Below are 22,124 nucleotides of genomic sequence, written 5' to 3' on the forward strand. Positions count from 1 at the left end.
TCCCCTTCTGCCGTGGGGTTTGCATCCTGATCGGTGGAAACCCTAGGATGGTCTAAGAAGTTTGGTGGGGTGACGGGTGGCGTTTCTATTGGATCTCAAGCTCAAGAGAGGGTGAATTTTATATCAGGGGAAAATTTCTTAGTCAACAGAGGCTCGATGGAACATCAAAAAGAAATGATTAGGGCTCAGGAAACCCTATAATCTAAGCAACAAGAAATTGGTCAAGATTGTCGGTTGGTAGATAGGGCACTTGGAACAAACACAACGAGATTCATAGGGCTGGTGTATAGCGGAAGAAAGGAAAATGCATATGCCCTAAGATAAAAGATTGTAACTTAGTGCTTAGTGAGAACATACAACTCGACACAGTTATGGAAGCGTCTGAGCATGTCCTCGCAGGTAGAGAAAAGGGGTGGTCATTCAAGGTTGAAGGCTTATGTGATTAGATTAATAAGACTTGGGGTGATGCTTCAATGAAAATGGTCGAGGTAATTATTTTGGTTCATAGTTGGTTTATGCTTCAATTTGAATCGTAAGAAGCAACTTCATGGGTCCTGGATAGAAACTGGTGCATTGACTCCTCTTCGGTTTTGTTGAATAGGAGGAGTTCCTTATTTTATGCGTGATGTGAACGTCTAGAGGTTGTACCTGTTTCAGTGAAGTTACCAGCACCCCCCCCCACCCCTCAACTATGGATTATGGATGTATTCTGTGCGATTAGAAATAAGATGGGGGAATTTTTTGACGTTGATATGACTTTCAGGACAACCAAGCTAAGGAAAGAAACAAGAATTATGGTTAAATTAGATGTTCGGGAGGGATTTACTTTTAGATATTAATATCACATATGGTGGATTTATCCATCTACAATAGATTGACTATGAGAAATTTCCTTTCTGGTGTTGTCATTGTCACCATACAAGTCATGTGGTGCAAGATTTCCCCATGGGATATAGGGGGAAAAGATGGTTGGGCATTGTGTAAGATGAAAATTTAGAAAGATATCGATCAATGGGAGTCCACAAAGCCTTGAGAGGAAAAAACAGGTAGGAATCTTTGGAATTGGAATCAATTCCTCAAAAGACTCAAGTGACCAGGGATGTGGAAGAGAACACAGTGCTGGAGGATAAGCAAGTGGACAAGCTGGATGAGCGCGAGGCCAACCTTGAGAATGAACTATCTACACTCCCCATGGGTACATGCAACTCTCCTTCTACATTTCCTAATTCAATTATGAATGATGAATGCCCTTTGAATGAGGGGATTGGTCTTTCGAGATCTATTATCTCTTCTTGTATACCGTTTGCATTGGTTTCACAATATGACCCTCAAGATAATTTAATTACAACCATAACCCCTTTGAACCCCTTACCCAATCTTTGTCTGAGCTTGACTCTCATCTTTTTGTGGATCCCCACTATAACCTTATACCCAAAAAACCTAAGTGATAACCCTCCATAGGGGTGTGGAACTTGGAATCCTCTCGTCCAAATTAGAATTTGGTAGAACTGAAAGAAAAAAATCTCTACTCTCTAAGGCACAATTAAAGGATCAGATAGATATTGCTAAATGGAAGCATAAATCTATTGTTGGGGCGCTTAGAGCAGCGTAGACCCTTGAATTGGTTCTACCTTGATTGCCATTTCATTTAATTGAAAGGCTTGGCTAGTCCCAAGAAAAAACTAGCTCTGAGAAGATTGGTTCTTTCCTCAAATCCATACATCTTGATGTTGCAGGAAACCTTGGGAGCAAGCGATAAGATCACTGAAGTTCTAAATAAGATGTTTCCTAGATGATTTTTCTTTACTACTCATGTGAGAGGTCGCTTAGGGGATTTGGCTATGGGTTTCAACCTAAAGACTTAGAATCTCTAACACCTAGGGTTTAGAGCCGGTTCTAGGAGAAATTATTTTCTCATTGAAATTAAGCATGGAGATTTATGTTGTTAACATATATGAACCCTACCAAAGAGCCCTTTTTTGGAACAAATTATTGAGCAAATCGTGTATGAAGAAAGAAAATATCATAGTCGAGGTGGATCTCGATTTCTCTTTGGGTGCATCAGAAGTTTGGGGACCTCAAGCTCTTCCAGATCCCTTGGCGGATTTTTTTACAAGGAAGTTGGTTAACAGTCATCTCATTGATGTTGATCTCATCAAGTATAAACTATCTTGGAGGAATGAGATGCAAGATGACATTTTTTTAATTTAATTTAATTTAATTTTGGCTAAAATTTTGAACATTACAACCTCGCTATCATACTAGGTTGGAGAGTGCCTCTGAGTGCAAAATGTGTTATAAAACTAAACTAACACACACACACACACATTATGAAATCAATTATGGTATTTTGGGTATGTGGTATTGATAAGCCATGGTATTGGCTCATGATATTATAACAAAGCTTATTTACAAGTTAAAAATATCCATAATAAAGTAGGGGTGAATATTGATAGTTAAGAACCATTCAATTAGATATATGTTACTTCTCTGCAACTCCCCTCTACTCACGCATTGAAACCTTGATCGCAGCCAATGGCTGAAAAAGGGGGGGAATCCTCCCCTCCCTCTTCTCCACCTCATGATGTGATTGAAACATCCTTTTAGGCATTGATCGCTTCCATGCCTAAAGAAAAATGTCAAGGAAAGTAGTTCAAAATTTGTTAAAAAAGCTGAGAACATCCCGACAGTTCTCCTGCCTCCCACCTTCTGCCATTCCACGATTTCCTATATAAATCAGACCCTGATTGGAAAGTTTACGGGTGTGTGGTCATTCCCAAAATCTATGGAACAATGGGCAGAGAATAATTGGAGAGCTAAGATGAAAGGTGGCCTGGGGATTTTCACAGTAGGTGATGGATACTTTTCATATTTGTTTGAGACCAGGGAAGACAAGGAGATAATATTTAGAAATGGGCCTTATTTCTTTGGGGCCATGGGAATGTATTTGAATCAGTGGAAAATATATTTCGATCCAGTGGAAGATATTCCTACGAAAATGATTGTCTGGGTGAAATTGTCGAGGCTTCCTCTCCCATGTTGGGGAGACAATTGCCTTCGGGAAATGGGAAACATATTAGGAAGATAAATTGACAGAGAAAAACGTAAAGGAGGAAAATTTTCCTGTACAAGAATATGTGTCGAGGTGGATCTGGAGAAGAGAATCCCAACATAGACCCTTCTAACAATGGGAGATTGGAAGCATACCCAAATATTTGATTATGATCAACTACCTTTCAAGTGTCGATACTATCAAAAGTATGGACATTTCGTGAGGGATTGTAAGAATGCCAAACATGGGGAAGCAATGCAAACCCAAAACAAAGAGAAATGGGAAACAGGAAGGAGGAATGGAAACAAGTGATGATAGGCATTGAATAACCAACTTGCTCTAACCCATGATGCACCCACCTACTCAAATAGCCCCTTCGGGGTGTTACACGAAATGGGAGGAAAACAATCTAAGGAATAAAACACGCCTATAAAGATGTCAAATGAGGAAGAAATAGATGAAGACAGTTAAGAGGAATGAGAGATCCCAGAACCACCCGAAGGAAGGGAAGACAGGGATGCACCAGTAGTCGAAACACTTGTGCTTCAACATAGTCCCAGGTTCCAAGAATATTTGAAATCAAGAATGGATTACTCCAGACCGGTTCTATGCCAAATCCGACCTATGGAATCCACACCATTAGAGCCAACTCAAGCAATAAGTGGTCCCAAGAAAATAATAACCAAAAACTCAACTCCTATGGAAACTTGATCTGAATACACAAGCAGTCACAAAGTGGAAGGAAAGACAAAGAGACGAGGTCGTCACTATAAGAAGGAGTTGAGAGAGAATGAGGCAGAAACCAATAAAATATTGGGGGGTCAACCTCAAATGTTAGATGTTCTAAAGGACTCGAGGTCGGGTTTTAAAAGAGGAACGAGACATGCAGACGAAGGGAGGAAAGCTCATTCCCATGTCAAAAAGTGATGAAGTTGATCTCATGGAATGTAAGGGGCATGTGCGACACCAAAAAATCCCTTGCAATAAAGGATTTCATTAAAGTGGAAAATTCTACAATATTGTTAATCCAAGAGTCGAAATTGGACGACGTTAAGCTCATGGTAGCATCCAAGGTTTTCTGGAAATATAGAGGAGGGGTTTCTCAGAGTTCAAGGGGAGCCTTAGGTGGCCTTGGCAACTTTTAGGATCCAAATGTCTTCTCCATAAAGGAGGCACAGTTGACTGTGAACTGGATAGCAATAGAACTAGAAGATAAAGGAAGCAGGGAGAGAGTCAAACTGGTGAATATATACACTCCGGTTTTAAATGGGGAGAAAGCAGAATTATGGGACAACCTTATTTTGTTAAAGCAACTACAATGGCATCAAAACTCCATAGTCTAAGGAGACTTCAACACCAGCCTGTCTTCACATGAGAAGAAGGGAGGCTCGTTGGTCAGAGACCCCTTAAGGGAGAGATTGGAGGACCTCATGATAGAGTTGGATTTGATAGATGTCAAACCAACAAGATGTAAATTCACCTGGTCGAATAAAAGGTGTGGAGAAGTGAAAATCACTACAAGATTAGACTGCTTCCTAATACACAACTCGTGGTTTCTATCGGGAAGGGATGCTTCCTTATTGATAATACCTCTAGGTGAATCATACCATCGACCAATATAATTGATAATTGAGAAAGGAGAAGACCTGGTTCCAATCCCCTTCAGGTTAAATCCAAGTTGAATGAGGGAAGAAGGAGTGATGGACATTATAAAACAAGTGTGGCACACACAGGTAAAAAAATCACCAACCTTTGTATGGGAATAAAAACTGAAGGAGGTAAAACAGGCTCTATGACAATGGGAAAGAGTTTCCTATGATCCTCTAGGAAAAAATAAAGAAATCATTCTTCATGAAATGGAACAACACACATCAATTATGGAGAATTCTGAACGAAGAGAAAGTCATATAGAGAGAGAGAAATAATTAAATACACAATACTTTCAGGAATGTAGAAAGGAGGAGTAGTATTGGTGATTCAAATCAAGAAGCATATGGTTCAAGGCAAGGGACATGAATACAAACTTCATCCATAGGAAAGCAAAGGCAAGGGAAGTAAGGAATAGAGTTAGGGAAATAGCCACATAAGTGAAGGAAATGATCACTTCCTTTTCAAAAATAAAATAGGAAGCCAATAATCATTTCCAAGCTCTCCACACATCCAGTGGTGAGATAGAATATGTTAAAGCAAAATATTTCCTCGCCACATTCTGCCCAAAGATAACATATGAAGATAATCAAAGTATAGTCCGAAAGATATAATAACAATAAGTGGTTGAGGCCATATGGAGCATCGATTCAGATAAGTCACCTAGCCTAGAAGGGTTCTCAATAAGTTTCTATAGGCTATGCTGGAATGAGATAAATAAAGATTTACTAAGGATGATAAATTGGTCACTGGATAAATGCAAGATAGGTGGGAGTAAAAACTCCTCCTTTTTGGATCTTATTCCAAAAGATACCAACAAAAGAAACTTCTCCTGTTTTTTCCCATTATCACTATTTAATTCCTCATATAATATAATGACAAAGATAATTGGTAGCAGATTAAAGTTGGTGCTCCTGAGACTCATTTAAGAGAATCAAGGAGGTTTTTTCAAGCAAAAGTATATTTTGGATAAAATCATACTTGTCCAAGAAGTTATCCACTCAAGCAAAGAGGAGGGAGAACAAGGGCTCATCATCAAATTGGATATGGAAAATGCCTTTGACTAAGTGTGTTACTCATTACTTTTCCTTATTCTTAAAAAACTTGTATTTTGTAGTCAATTTGTTTCATGGATAAAAGTCCTTATAGCCTCCCCATGAATCACCCCCTTATTAAATGGAAGGCCAACTCCTTTCTTTAAAGTCCCCAGGAACCTTAGACAAGGATGATCCTTGTCATCCCTCCTATACATTTTGGTTGTTGAAATTTTGAGCAAGTATCTCAAAAAGGAAAGAAGGAATGGCTCCCTACCAGGCATAAGCATAGCGAGAAATGTCAAAAATATCAATCATTCACAGTTTGTAGACAACAAATTTTTTCTAGGAGGAGCTTCCAAAATCATAGCGAAAATATTTAAATTTATTTTAGATTTATATCTTAGTCTATCAGGAGGTTAGGTAAATAAAAAGAAAAGTCAACTCTATGGTTGGAATTGCTCAGATGCCACACTACAAGAGATTGCCACAGTTCTAGGCTTCTCGGTTCAAATTAACTGTAAATCATTTAAATATCTAGGAATCCCTATCTCTTTAGGGCCCCCGTCAAAGGAAGACTGGGAAGACATTGTACATAAATTTAAGAAGAAGATTCAAGGATGGGGCGCAAGATGGCTTAATATGGCTGGAAAAACCATCCTGATCAAATTGGTGTTATCATCCCTCCCAATATATCTTGTCTCAGGGCTGTGTTGACATGGCGAATTTTTGCTATACCAACAATGGGAACTAACTTGATCACATACCCTAATTATGCCTGCTTTCGTTTGGAATGGCTAGTTCCAACAGGTTTTAAGGGACCCCATGAACTGTAATAGATGTTGAAATGTTTCTTCTGGGAAGGAGACTTCAATTAAATAAACAAAATAAAACAGCTAACCACTATGTATTAAATCCTATCTACACTACTTCTAACTACTCTAACCTAGTCCTAATTTATCCTAATCTATCCTGCAGGAGCAAAACAAAAGGAGGTTAAACATCATATATAAATCCCAAGTCCAAATGAATCAATTACTGGTCCACATAAGAACAAGGTTGTATTAAATCCTAATCACAATGCAATTAATTATACGGGAATATACATTCCTTTCCATACAAATAACACTTGCAACTGATGTTTAACAAAGTATGGAATCTGCAATCTTTCATGAATTATCAATGCTATTGAATTATATTCAAATAACCAAGAACAACCATGAACTGGTGGTAACAATATACACAAAGAAAATCACATTTATCTTCGTGCCAGCAACAACACACTGATCCTAAACATATGAGAGAAAAGGGAAACAAATTTGAAACAACAGGCTCCTTCTTGAACCAAACAATCCTCTTTATTCACAATAAATCAAAGCTGTTTTTCTCCAAACAAAAAGCCCCTCTCTCCTATCCGGAGGTAATACTTATGCAGCCCTGAATGACCCTCGGTCTTCCATGACCTTTCATTTCCCCTCTTTTCATTACACAGATCAACATATATAGATGAGAACGGTCGGTGAAACTGCTGACACGCCGAGGTTACCTTTGGTGGAGCATTCTACTTCTTGGGGGAATGAATGGATGCCTTTGGAACAGAGAAGGACTACGTATCATTTCTTTGCACCTGTGTGGAGTGGCTATCATTCTTTGTCATTTCCTGAAGGAAACTGAAGATGTTGTGCTCATCATCCCACATCTGGCATGCTTTGTGATGTATCTGGCAGTGATGACATCTTGATGGAACGACGTTGTCATGAGTGCTTCTACTGAACTGAGGGAGTGCTTTCATTATGCACTATGGCGGTCCGTATTCCCTTTTGCAGAGTGTGTTTTGCAATATCGACACTGGTGGTGCAGAGGTGTCATCGTGATATAATTTACCTTTATCTGTTACTTGGTTTGTTCGAATTTGCCTGCAGAGATAATTCACATCAGCTATGATTATCAAATATGATAAAAAATGCTTAAAAAACACAAATCTTGCCTTCAGGAAGCGCTTATAACATCAAAAGGAACAATTGTGAAAGAATCGCCCCTTGGTTTTTAACCCCATGCATTGATTAAGTCCCGCAAGCGAAAATCCACTTTACACTGAAAATCATTGCATAACAACGGACCGGGTGGTATTTCGGAAAGGGTCCGAGTGGTAACCGGTATTGCGAGGAAGGCCCTGATTCCATTCTTCAAGTGACACATAGCAGCTATGAGGGAAGAGGATACCGCTTTTCGGGCGGGTATTCCTCGAGCAACTCGTTCACCCAAAATCTGTGTGGACCGTTGGATCCACGAGGGGTAGATCAATGGTGGAGGGGCTTAACACAGGAAAACATAGAAAACCCCATGGCTGGGCCGTACAGCCGGACTTGAAACATTATAGATGGGAATCTATACCCTATTGGGTCCGCCATATGGTTTTTTTCATTAAAAATCGTGACCGCAATGTTTTATCGAATACATAGGGATATACGTGAAAACCCGCAGCCAGGCCGTACAACCGGACTTCAAAATTTATGTATTGGAGCCTATAATCATCGGCAGGTCCACAGTATAACACTTTCCTTTGAAAATCGGGTCTGGGGTATTTTAACGAAAATACAAAGGAATACATGGGAAAACCTGCGGTCGGGCCGTACAGCCGGACTTCAAAATTTATGCATCCGAATTAATAATTATCGGCGGGTTCGGAATATTGCAATGCACCTTATATGAAACTCTTGGGTTTCGTCGATTGCGATATGCGATTAGGGCTTCCGGACCTGATAATATATATATCATGGTTAAGAATCTTGCCGCGTCTGCAATGTAAGCGTTCCCTTTGAAAAACCCCGAATTCAATGTTTTTCCAAAAAACACAAGAATGTACAAGGAAACCTGCGTCCGGCCGGACTTGAAATATTATATGCTAGGCTCTATAATCATTGGCGGGTCTGGGGTATAACAATGTGCCTTATATATAGGCCCCAGACCCCGCCGATTGCGATATGCGATGGGGCTTCCAGACCCGATAATGTATATATTGTGGTTAATAAAGCCATCGGGTCCGGAAGAGTGGCGCGCTATATATATATATATATATATATATATATGTATATATATATATATATATATGTATATATATATATATATGTATATATATATATATATATATATATATGTGTATATATATATATATATATATGTATATATATATATATATATATATATATATATATGTATATATATATATATATATATATATATATATATATGTATATATATATATATATATATGTATATATATATATATATATAGAGATATATATATATATATATATATATAAGCATATATAAGCCCGGACCCACCGATAGCGATGTGCGATATGGTTCCGGACCCGAAATATATGTATTTGGGTTGATAATGCCGTCGGGTCCGGAAGAGAGCAATGCACAATGTTAATTGTGATAGGCCAAAAAGGGGTGATTTATGTGTATTTTTGAGTATTTCCATTATAAAGAGTTATAATGGAGATGAAGGTGTGATGGAAGGTTTTTGAGGGTTGAAAGGGTGCCGATGGAGGATATGAATGAAGGACTAGAAGGATTATAAATGGATCATGCGGTAGATGTTTAAAGAGGAGCTTAACCATTAGGAATTGGAGATTTGGCTCGGCAACGAGTTAAAGTCTCTGGAATAAAATAGATCATTCGGAGAGGTGGAAGATCAACTTTAGGGGACCCATTCAAAATTGCTACCAAGGCAGGTTTTGATAGGGTGGTAGTTGTGGCCACAACAAATGGCGAACCACTGGGCGAACCAGTTATCTCTGTTTCCAAATAAACCTTAGATCAATAAAACATCAAGGTGTTAAGATAAACTTGAAATGTAAACTGTACAAATGAACAGGTATGGGTTCCACTTCAACGTTAATTGCTTTAGGTGGGATAAAGACAAATAACTTCTACTTACTGATAGGGTTTTGACAAGCATTCTCCAATGGTGATTTTATGGAATTTATTGACCTTCCTTTCCCTGTTTCCTACTTTCAAAAATCCTTTCGGGGCCATCACTGGTCCGTCAATACATGTTTAGGTGTGTACCTCAGCTCTTTATTGCTCATAAAACTTGATGTAGATATGTTTATCTGCACTTTATATGAGAATTTCAGTGCTATATTTTCATTAATGGAATGGGGCGTAGTCATGGATCATGCCATATTTTTAAACCACTTAAGCAAGGTTGGGCTTGCTGTGTCAACCGGTACTCTGAGCCCAACAATAGTCCTTACTCTAACCGGCTTCCCAAACAACCTGTCCTTCCAGATTGGCACAAGGACTTGATATTTCATTTTCTTTTAAATAAGTCCTTCCAGTTTCAAGCACAAGGACTAGAGCACAATTGGATTTTCCACATGGTATATGACAGTGAGTTTAGCCCATGAAAGGAGATTTACTTGTAGATAACAAGTATTGGACAATTTAGTGTGGTGGATGGAACCAATGGAGAATGACTGCAAACCTTACAGCTAAGTATAGGCTAGGTCTGAGTGGGATTTATTCAAAATGCAGTGTCCCTCCATGCCAGTCCAGTTGTAGTTACACATTTTTGTTTTATAAAGATGCCCCTACATGCTCCAGATATCCAAGTTATCAACAGATCTTACCCAGTTCCCAACAGATGCCAATGAGTGGTTTTGGTTTGAATTCCACAGCTGATTTTCAAGTTCTCATGGGTTGATTGAAAATTTGTTTGATTTGCAAGGTAATGATGGATTTAGAAACAACAGAATCATCAACAGGTTAATGAGGAAGGGAAAGGCTGAAGGTGGTGAATGAGGGAAAATCTGAAAAGGTAAAAATGAGACTGGAGGACCGAAAACAGTTGGCTGAAAAGGACTGTAGTTCAAAACAGAAGGAAAATGAACTTTGCAGAAAAAAGATAAAGGAAAAGGTGGAAATGTGACTAAACTAACAACAAAATAAAATAAATCCTAACCTACTGAGGAGGTAACCACCATGTGGTGGCTATTGGAAGTATCTTTTGAGATGTTGGCCATTAACATGGAGTTTTTCAGTTTCTCCCTGTAAAGTTTTCAACCTGTAAGTTCCTTGACCAATTTTTTCCACAACTTGGAATGGGCCCAGCCATAAGTGTTGAAATTTCATGTGTTTACCTTTTGGCTCATTTAACTTGTCCCATTTCAGGACTAGCTCTCCTACTTGGTAATCTTTATCTCTTTCCAGATGGCGATCAAACCACCTCTTCACAATCATTTGGTGATTTTTGAATTTAATTCTGGCTTTATCTCTCAATTCCTCCAACCTCATTAGTTGGTTGATCCTTTCTTGAAGCAAAGCTGAAGGGGTTCCTCTTGAAGCTTGGGAGAGCTGTAAGGAGGGAAGGGTAACGTTTGGAGGCAAGATGGCTTCCTATCCATAGACAAGGAAGTATGGGGAGTTTCCTAAGGCCACTTTAGGGGTGACCCTATCGGCCCAAAGGGCATTAGTTAGAGCATTGTGCCAGTTCCTCTAGTTGTTAGCGACAGATTTACGTATTATGCGTATGAGGTTCTTATTTGAGGACTTTGCAACTCCATTTCCCTGGGGGTAATAGTTTGAGGCATACCTTATGTGAATTGATTTATCAATAGCAAATTTGGTCAATTTCAATGAAGAAAAGTAGGAAGCATTATCAAATATAAGAGCGTCAGGAATGCCATACCTGTTGATAATGAATTTCTCAATAAATGATATTACCTCATCCTCGTTCACCTTCCAAAGCGGGATGGCTTCGATCCATCTAGTGAAGTAGTCGGTCGCTGTGAGTATATACTTATGCTGCTGTGAGGAGTTTGGAGTGATCTCGCCTATGATATCTAGGCCCCACTACTGGAATGGGTGATAAATCATAACGGGCTTGAGGGGAACAACTGGCTTTCTTTCTCGTCCTGCGGTGGTTTGACACACTTTGCATTTGCGAGCGTAGGCATGCGAGTCTCTGAACACTGTAGGCCAATAATATCCAGCTCTTAATATTTTGTGAGTAGTGGTCTCTCCGTCGTAGTGACCACCTACTGGGCTGTCGTGCATTTCTTTCAATACATGGTCAACATCATCCTTTTCCAAACACCTCAGCCAGATTCCATCATAATTTTTTCTGTATAATGTGTCGTTGGCCAAGTGATACTGATTAGATTTCAATCTGAGCGCTCTCCTCTGTGATGCATCCATGTGTTCAGGACATGACCCCCGTGTGAGATAGAAGCGTATGTTGTAATACCATGACTTAGGATCCAAAAGGGCTTCTGACGCTTCGCGTTCATATATCAGCACTTCATTAATCCATAGGGGCTCCTCCCTGCATTCTACTTGTTCGTTTTGCATGCTCTGTGCTTTTGGTTCTTCGGATGCCCCTTATCTATCTGCCAAGGCTTCGCTGCTAGCCTGCACAACCCCTGCCCTCGGACTATCTTTGCTGGCTTAATCTCAAGGTCGAATTCTTGAAGTGCAGTGATCCAATTCCCTCTCTATTCACCCATTTCTTTCTGCACGAAGAGGGCTCTCACAGCAGGATGGGGAACGATTACTTTAGTCCTAGCCTTTAATAAATAAGGGCGGAAATGTTTTATGGCCTTAAAAACTGCAAAGCCTTGTTTCTCCACGTCTGGGTAGTTCAGTTCTACTCCTTGGAGATTAGAACTCATGTAAGAAATAGGGACTTCATTGCCATCATCATTTTTTTGAGTGATAATTGCGGCATATGAAAGATCAGAAGAAAAGGTGTACAAGAAGAATTCCTTGCCAAAATTGGGGCTGACCAATGCAGGAGCTTGCGATGGCTTCCTTGATTCGTTGAAACGATTTCTTAGCTTCATCGCTCCATTTATACACAACGTCTTTCTTCATCATTAGCTGCATGGGGCGCACTATTTCCGCGAAACCTGAGACAAATTTTCTAACGAAATTGATCTTCCTGAAGAAATATTGCATGGCCTTATTATTTGCAGGGGGTTGTATTCTCATGATGGTCTCTATTCTTTTAGGATCAATAATAATCCCTTCTTTAGAGAGGATATGACCCAGTAGTTTCCCTTCTGTGACTGCGAAGACGCTCTTCTTGGGATTCAACGATATTCCATACCTTCGGCATATTTCAAAGATCTATCTCAGGTGATAAATATGATCCCTTCTGTGATATGAATACACAATGATGTCATCCATGTAAACCACTACTGATCTGTTAATCAACCCTCAGAAAGTTATGTCCATAGCTCTCTGGAATGTGGCGCCCGCATTAATAAGTCCAAAAGGCATTTTACGATATGCGTAGGTGCCCCATTTAGTGTTGAAGGTTGTCTTCAGCTGATCCCCACTGGATACCAACACTTGATTATATCCTGAAAACCCATCTAATAGGGACAACATTTCAGACCCAGAAACACACTGAAGGATGTGTTCCATAGAGGGGACAGGATAGTTATCCTTTTGCGATGCTTTGTTTAGGTTTCTAAAATCGATACACAGCCTGATATCTCCATTTTTCTTCCTTACTGGCACGAGATTGGCTACCCAGCGGGTGTGTCTGACTGGAAAGATGATTTTAGCATCCAACATTTTGTTTAATTCTTTCTTCACCAATGGTTCTAGGCTTGGATGCATCTTGCGAAGCTTTTGTTGGTAGGGCTTAGCCTCCTTTTCTAAAGGAATTACATGCTGCATAACGTTGGTATCAAAGCTTTTTAGGTCTCCATATGTCCCTGCAAAGATGTCTTTGTATTCTTTAAATAGCTTGACAAATGCATCCTTTTCTTGTGGAGAGAACCCCAAGCCCAAATTAACAGTTTTGGGTTTTCTTTGGTCCCAAGGTTGACCGATTCGTACTTCATGGATGAGCTATGCGTTTTGCAATTAGTTGGCTTCTTGAATTTACTATGCAGGTCATACAAGTGCTCCATCTTGACAACTGACTTGGGAATCATATTGGACTGATCCTTTTCCTCATCTTCCCTCTCGTTCATAAGCTTGTCGTGCTCTTTTTCATCAATGACTGCATTCTTGAATGTCTTCTCGCAGTGCAAGAACTCAAGGATTTGCTCGTCATCTTCGAACACCTGCCAGTTTGAGATGTTATCAGGCATGGATGGTCTGAAAATCAATTCAACATAACATTTATTCTTCTTCAATCTAAAATCAGGCAAAAGTTTAGCAGCCATACTAGCCATCAGATCGGCATCTTGGTTTTGCCCTCGAGGTATGTATGTGATATTAAAAGAATCAAAATTGTCAATTAAGCCCCATACCTCATGCTGGTACCTTACCAGGTGTGGTGAATTGCAGTGTATCCTCTTCCTTACCTGATCCACGATTATCTATGAGTCACCAAAAACTTTAAGATTTTTCACCTTCATATCAATGGCTTTCTTCAGGCCCTGCAGCAAGCCTTCATACTCTGCCGTGTTGTTGGTGCACATGAACTCCAAACGGCTGGCCATCAGATGTTGGTTCCCTTGTGGATCAACGAGAATGCTCCCAACACCTGCACCTTCAAGGCAGTTAGAGCCATCAAAATAGAGTGTCCAAAATATAGAGTCTAGTGTTACATCAATTGAATTGCTTCCTACGAAACTAGTTCTATTATCTACTATATTACAAGGTGGTTCATCAGTTGGATTATAGGGGAGAGCTTCCAACTGTGTGTTTATTGCAGTTTCTTCAGTTATTTCTACATGGAATTCTCCAAAACAGGTTTCTGTGGCATAAACATTGAAACTATAATTCCCAAGGATAGAGTTGGTAAACATTACAGGTTCGTTGGGACCGTTTAGCTCCGTTACTACATACTTCATGTATCTTTCACGATCAACTCTCAGCATATCACCCTTCCCCTTCTAAGGCAGCAAGAGATGGGACCAATCAGTTGAGAAATATCCATTCATTTTTGCTGACCAATCCCTACTAAGCAGCATTCCATAAGCCTCAGGTATATCGACTACCACTATATCAATGACTTGTGTGTATTGTGGTTTAGCAGTCATCCGGATCAATACATCTTTCAATTCCCCAATTACTTTCACATTTGTCCTGTCTAATTGCATGATTCGAGTTCTAGTTTTCTCAGGTATCGCATGAAGTATTTTAGCAATAGCGTAAGGCATCACAGTGGATGAGGCACCTGAGTCTACCAAGCAATTGTGTACGTTCATGTTAAAGATTTCAAATGTGATAAGGAAAGGGGGAGTCATGGATTTTGATTTCCTTCCTATCATGGCTACACTGACATCTTGGGGTTTTCGATTCAATTTTGATAGGGTGGCTTCCATGGTTGCTGGATTTTGGGCTGAGCTGGGAGTACTAATAGGTCTAGAGACTGACTTCTGGGTTTGGCTGCTCGGGATGGTGGGAGTTTTGCAGTTCCACTCATTCATAGCTTTCAAGAGAAAATCTCTTTGCTGCGTTAATTTCATCAAATCAAATAATGTGATATTAGCCGTAGATTTCTTAAGATCATCCACAATATTGTAATCAATGTTATAAACAAGATAGGGCATAGTAAACATACCGGTTTTTCCATTCTTAGGTGGGAGTTTACCATTTTGAGTCGCCTTCATTGCAGTGGGAGATGCATTTTCTTTCTTTAGATGGTTTGCCACTGGGGTATTCTTGGACTGACCACTAGGTCTACCCTTCTCAACAGGAACTTTGGGAGTGGGTGTCTTCACAGGGCGGAAATCTTCCGTGGTCTGATCTACAGGCTTCATCATACCCGCAAGTGGCCCCTTGCTTCATGTATGGATTTCATTATTGTGGATCTTTGCCATACTGTCTCCTGGGTCATCATCGTTCTCATTTGTATAGAAATCCCACAGTACGTTGATTTGAGATTCTTCTTCCAAGGGCTCTTCTACTTGGTATTCTTCCTCATCTTCTTGTTCTGGCTCTAGCTCCACTATAGGTTCTTCTTGGTTAAGGAGCGATCCGATAAGAGCCAGCTCTTCTGTACTTAAATTCCCTTCATTGGGTGGAGCAGGTAGTGCAAGTGGACCATGACCACCTTCTGCCTTCTTACGATAGAAAGGTTTGAAAGGTTTTTTGTTGTTATACTCTCCTCCACTCCCGCTTGTACTCTCTCCAGAATTCCTTTTCATATCGATGACTGTATTTGTCAACTTCTTAATGATCCGATGCAAACCTTCTACATCTGTGGTATCCTTTTCTTTGGTTTCAGCCCCTTTGTTATCACTCCCATTATTCTTCTTGGATGCTTGAGAGGCTTTCTTTTCTCCGGCTGTATGATGGCATGTTGTGAGACTGAGCATTTCATTCTTGACTTTTACTGCTTCATCGATAGCACCCTGTAAGGTTTGTGCGTTACTCCTTTTGACCCACATCGCAGTAGGGACAGGGAGAGCAATGATGTAGAATTCCATGAGCACCTCCTCAGTAGGTCTAGTGGTGGCCAGGATTCTGTTGAACAGGGTGTTGAACCGGATGTTAAAATCTTTGACCTTTTCTTTGGTTTCCATTTTCAAACGAGATAGTTCTAAAACTAAGGCCGCAGGGGTTTTGTCATCACCATACTTGTCTAAAAAGGCCTGTTGAAAGGCAGCCCACGAAGTGATTGATCCTGTTCTCAAGCTAAAGTACCATGTGGAAGCTGCACCAATCAGGGTAAAAGGGAATAGGCGACAAACTATATCTTCATCAGCTACCCCCAGCATGCGCACGACCAGGAAGAAAGAATGAATATGGTTTTCAGCGGTGTCTCCCCGCTCAGGGTCGAATTTAGGCAGTACTCTTTCTGCATTCTTGGGTAAGGGATGCTGCTGCCCAGGTATTGCCACGACATCCTGAGCGAGCCAGGGAGGAAGTGCTCCTGGAGGAGGTGGGAGTTGGTTTCCACCCGGTTGAGGAATATTAGCCATATCGAGGATAGGGATGTTCTGGTTGAAGGTTTCTTCAAGGTTTTCTTTATTAAGACTTCCCAAATCGGGCCAGGGATTACCTTCAGAGAGTGGATCTTTAGGGATTTCCTCCCAGGGAGTGTCAATACTTTGCAAGGATTCAAGTACAATATCTTCAAGAGACGGGGCTGCATATGTATCTTCATTTATGGAACAGATCCTTGGCTTTCTTTTAGTTGTCGGAGGTAAAGAATGAAAGATGGGGAGCTGAGAGAGGGAACGAGTGTAAGCCCGAGTAAGTATTCTGACTGGTTGTTCCTGAGTGACAGGATACTCCCACAGTGTCTCTTCTTCAAAATGAGGCTTTTCTGAATGAGAGGAAGGGTCTTTTCGACCTTCACTATCCATGCATTAACCTTTTCGAGTCCATGCAGACATTTATAAATGAAATCATAAAAAACTGTGGACATCGGTTCAGGCCCTCCTTCTAGTTCCAATTTGTTGACATGGCGAATTTTTGCTATATCAACAAGGGGAACTAACCCAATCGTAGACCCCAATTAAGCCTGCTTTCGTTTGGAATGGCTAGTTCCAACGACTTTGAAGGGACCCCGTGAACTATAATAGATGTTGAAAGATTGCTTATGGGAAGAGGACTTCAATTAAATCAACAAAATAAAACATCTAGCCACTATGTGTTAAATCCTATCTTCACTACTTCTAACTACTCTAACCTAGTCCTAATTTATCCTAATCTATCTTGTAGGAGCAAAACAAAAGGAGGTTAAACATCATATATAAATCCCAAGTCCAAATGAATCAATCACTGGTCCACATAAGAACAAGGTTGTATTAAATCCTAATCTCAATGCAATTACCTATACGGGAATATACATTCCTTTCCATACAAATAACACTTGCAACTGATGTTTAACAAAGTCTGGAATCAACAAACTTTCATGAATTATCAATGCTATTGAATTATATTCAAATAACCAAGAACAACCATGAACTGGTGGTAACAATATACAAAAAGAAAATCACATTTATCTTCGTGCCAGCAACAACACACTGATCCTAAACATATGAGAGAAAAGGGAAACAGATTTGAAACAACAGGCTCCTTCTTGAACCAAACAGTCCTCTTTATTCACCATAAATCAAAGTTGTTTTTCTCCAAACAAAAAACCCCTCTCTCCTATTTGGAGGTAATACTTATGCAGCCCTGAATGACCCTCGATCTTCCATGACCTTTCATTTCCTCTATTTTCATTACACAGATCAGCATATACAGATGAGAATGGTCGGTGAAACTGTTGACACACCGAGGTTACCTTTGGTGGAGCATTCTACTTCCCGGGGGAATGAATGGATGCCTTTGGAACACAGAAGGACTACATATCATTTCTTTGCACCTGTGTGGAGTGGTTATCATTCTCTGTCATTTCCTGAAGGAAACTGAAGATGCTGCGCTCATCATCCCACATCTGGCATGCTTTGTGATGTATCTGGCAGTGATGACATCTTGATGGAACGACGCTGTCATGAGTGCTTCTACTGAACTGAGGGAGTGCTTTCATTATGCACTATGGCGGTCTGTATTCCCTTTTGCAGAGTGTGTTTTGTAGTATCGACACCAGTGGTGCAGAGGTGTCATCGTGATATAATTTACCTTTATCCGTTACCTGGTTTGTTCGAATTTGCCTGCAGAGATAATTCACATCAGCTATGATTATGCAAATATGATTAAAAAATGCTTAAAAAACACAAATCTTACCTTCAGGAAGCACTTATAACATTAAAAGGAAAAATTGCGAAAGAATTGCCCCTTGGTTTTTAACCTCATGCATTGATTAAGTCCCGCAAGCGAAAATCCACTTTACACTGAAAATCATTGCATAACAACGGATTGGGTGGTATTTTGGAAAGGGTCCGAGTGGTAACTGGTATTGCGAGGAAGGCCCAGATTCCATTATTCAAGTGACACGTAGCAGCTATGAGGGAAGAGGATACCACTTTTCGGGTGGGTATTCCTCGAGCAACTCGTTCACACGAAATCTGTGTGGACCATTGGATCCACGAGGGGTAGATCAACGGTGGAGGGGCTTAACATAGGAAAACATAGAAAACCCCATGGCTGGGCCGTAGAACCGGACTTGAAACATTATAGATGGGAATCTATACCCTATTGGGTTCGCCATATGTTTTTTTTCATTAAAAATCGCGACCGCAACGTTTTATCAAGTACATAGGGATATACGTGAAAACCCGCAGTCAGGTAGTACAACTAGACTTCAGAATTTATGTATCGGAGCCTATAATCATCGGCGGGTCCGTAGTATAACACTTTCCTTTGAAAATCAGGTCCGGGGTGTTTTAACGAAAATACAAAGGAATACATGGGAAAACCTGCGACCGGGCCGTACAACCGAACTTCTAAATTTATGCATCTGAATTAATAATTATCAGCGGGTACAGAATATCGCAGCACACCTTATATGAAACTCTTGGGTTCTGTGATTGCGATATGCGATTGGGGCTTCTGGACCGGATAATATATATATCATGGTTAATAATCTTGGCGCGTCCGCAATGTAAGCCTTCCCTTTGAAAAACCTTGACTTCAATGTTTTTCTGAAAAACACAAGAATATATGGGAAAACCTGCATCCGGCCGTTAGGCCAGACTTGAAATATTATATGCCAGGCTCTATAATCATCGGCGGGTCCGGGGTATAACGATGTGCCTTATATATAGGCCCCGGACCCCGCTGATTGCGATATGCGATGGGGCTTCTGGACCTAATAATGTATATATTGCGGTTAATAAAGTCATCGGGTCCGGAAGAGTGGCGCTATATATATATATATATATATATATATATATATATATATATATATATATAGATATATATATATAAGCCTAGACCCGCCGATAGCAATGTGTGATATGGTTCTGGACCCGAAATATATGTATTTGGGTTGATAATGCCGTCGGGTCCGGAAGAGTGCAGTGCACAATGTTAATTGCGATAGGCCAAAAAGTGGTGATTTATGTGTATTTTTGAGTATTTCCATTATAAAAAGTTATAATGGAGATGAAGGTGCGATGGAAGGTTTTTGAAGGTTGAAAGGGCGCCGATGCATGGTATGAATGAAGGACTAGAAGGGTTATAAATTGATCATGCGGTAGATGTTTAAAGAGGAGCTTAACCATTAGGAATTGAAGATTTGGCTTGGCAACGAGTTAAAGTCTCTGGAATAAAATAGATCATTCAGAGAGGTGGAAGATCAACTTTAGGGGACCCATTCAAAATTGATACCAAGGCAGGTTTTGATAGGGTGGTAGTTGTGGCCACAATAGGCTGCTTGCCCCTAAGAGCATTCTCTCTCAAATGAGTGCTTTGATCAAAAGGTTCCTCTAGCAGGGAGGAAAGGATAGTGAAAAGAATTTTCATCTTCTAAACTAGAATGTAGTCTGTTTGCTGAAGGAATTTGGAGGATTGGAAATTAAGGATCCCATGTATATGAATCTTGCTTTAGGCACTAAAATAGTGTGGAAATTGATATCAAATTCCATGGTTTGGTGGAAGGAATCCTTTGCAAAGAAATATTTCCACAAGAATAGGATTCTAAGAGAAAAGAAAGTGCAATGGGAAGGTAAAGGATAAAAAATATGGAGTCTTTGCAAAGCTGCTACCATGGTCATAATACAAAACTTGTGCTGGTCTACAGGGAATGGTGGAAGAATTAGCTTATTAAATGACAAGATTATTACAACCTTTGTGATTCTGGAATAAGAAGAGGGGAGGTCCCTAGTATATTGGATGAAGAGAAAAGGCATTGAACGATTAAAAGACATCTCCTCATGGGACCCCACGGGGTCAAGACAGGGTGGTAGTTCCCAAGTCTCCCATCCCAATTAGTCGGGAAATGGGATCTACTCATGTCACTTTTGAAAGGACTCACTCCAATATCTTGCGATTCAATTGACTTGAGAACATGGACACCAAGAAAATCAAATCAGTACACAGTCAAAGAAGGCTATAACCTGCTGATTAAAAAGCTTCCCCACCCTCCAAAGAAGAGGACATGGAAAATGATTTGGAGAAATGATTCCATATCTAAAGTCAACTTCTTATGTTGGGTCCTTACTCATTAGAAGATCCTCACAATGGAGAATATGAGAAGAAGAAACATCCAAGGTACATCATGGTGCGTTCTATGTAAGGAAAAGGAGGAGCCAATTTCACACTTATTCCATCATTGTACATTCTCCACGGAGGTATGGAAATTGGCCTTTGAAAAAATTAGTAATATAGTAAACATTATAGGAAATTGGACATAGATGTTTGAGACATGGAAGAGCAATGCCCCCAATGGCAAAACTAAATCCATGGTAGTGAAATGAGCCTAGATAGCGATGCCAAAGTTATTTTGCTAGATGATATGGTTTGAAAGGAACAAGGTGATATTTAAAGACAAAGCACCATCCATCCACAAAGATACTATAAAAGCACAATGTCTACTTGTAGAGTATATGGTGGAAAAAGGCATAAAGGAGAACGAATTAGCAGAAATGACTCCTGTAGAGGGAGAATGGATTCATTTCCCAAAGCTACATGATCATGTTGTCATCTTCACGCCAAGACCCATCTCTCTCCCCTTCAATCGACTGATACTGGGGGTGAATGAATTCTGAGATTGGAAAATTAGGCAAACCATTCCAATCCTAAGTTTTGACGAAGCCTCCAAATGCAATCTAGGGTGGCAAGCACAGAAGGGGCAATACATAACCTTGAAGAACAAATGTAATATAAATTTTCCTGAGGTTTAGGATGGGAAACAAATAATTAGGTGGAGTATTGGGAATTATGGAAAGGCCTAGAAATCTCCAGGGATAAAGGATTCGAAAGTTTGACGATCCTCGGGGACTCGATGATGGTAATGAGGCAAGTCACGACGACAATTTCAAGAATTCTACCTACTTCACCTTCAATTGTCCAGAGAATGGCATTGATGATGACAAAATTTGAAAAAATTCATTTCCTCCATGTCCTTAGATCACTTAAGATGAAGGCAAACACATTGGAAAATTAGGGCTCATGTTTAGAAGAAGGTGTAATTGCATTACAAGGTGGCGAAAGGAGAGCCACATCGATCCCATAATCCACTACAATTAATGAAATTCTTTGGGATTTTGAAAGAATCAGCCTCTCCAATAGTTTAATTAATGAGAGATAATAAAATTAGCTAGTTGGAAGCATCTCTTCATAGAGATGAAGGGTTGAGAGGATAGTTTGGAGGTCAGCTTGCCTACCACACATTGCATTGCATGCACAGTGGTTTGTACACTTGGATCGAAAATAAGAGAAGGTTGCCCGAAATAAAATAATGACAGTCCACTTAAGCTCAACTCATGTGGGAGATGGAGTTCACTGACATAAATCTCATTAATGTTCACAATAATTCTCGTTGCGCGAGGTTGGTGTAGAGCCTCTAACTTGCACCT

Source organism: Pinus tabuliformis, chromosome 2_1, assembly GCF_031772625.1.
Source record: "Pinus tabuliformis cultivar Carrire ecotype Pingquan chromosome 2_1, CPIR1, whole genome shotgun sequence".
NCBI lineage: Eukaryota > Viridiplantae > Streptophyta > Pinopsida > Pinales > Pinaceae > Pinus > Pinus tabuliformis.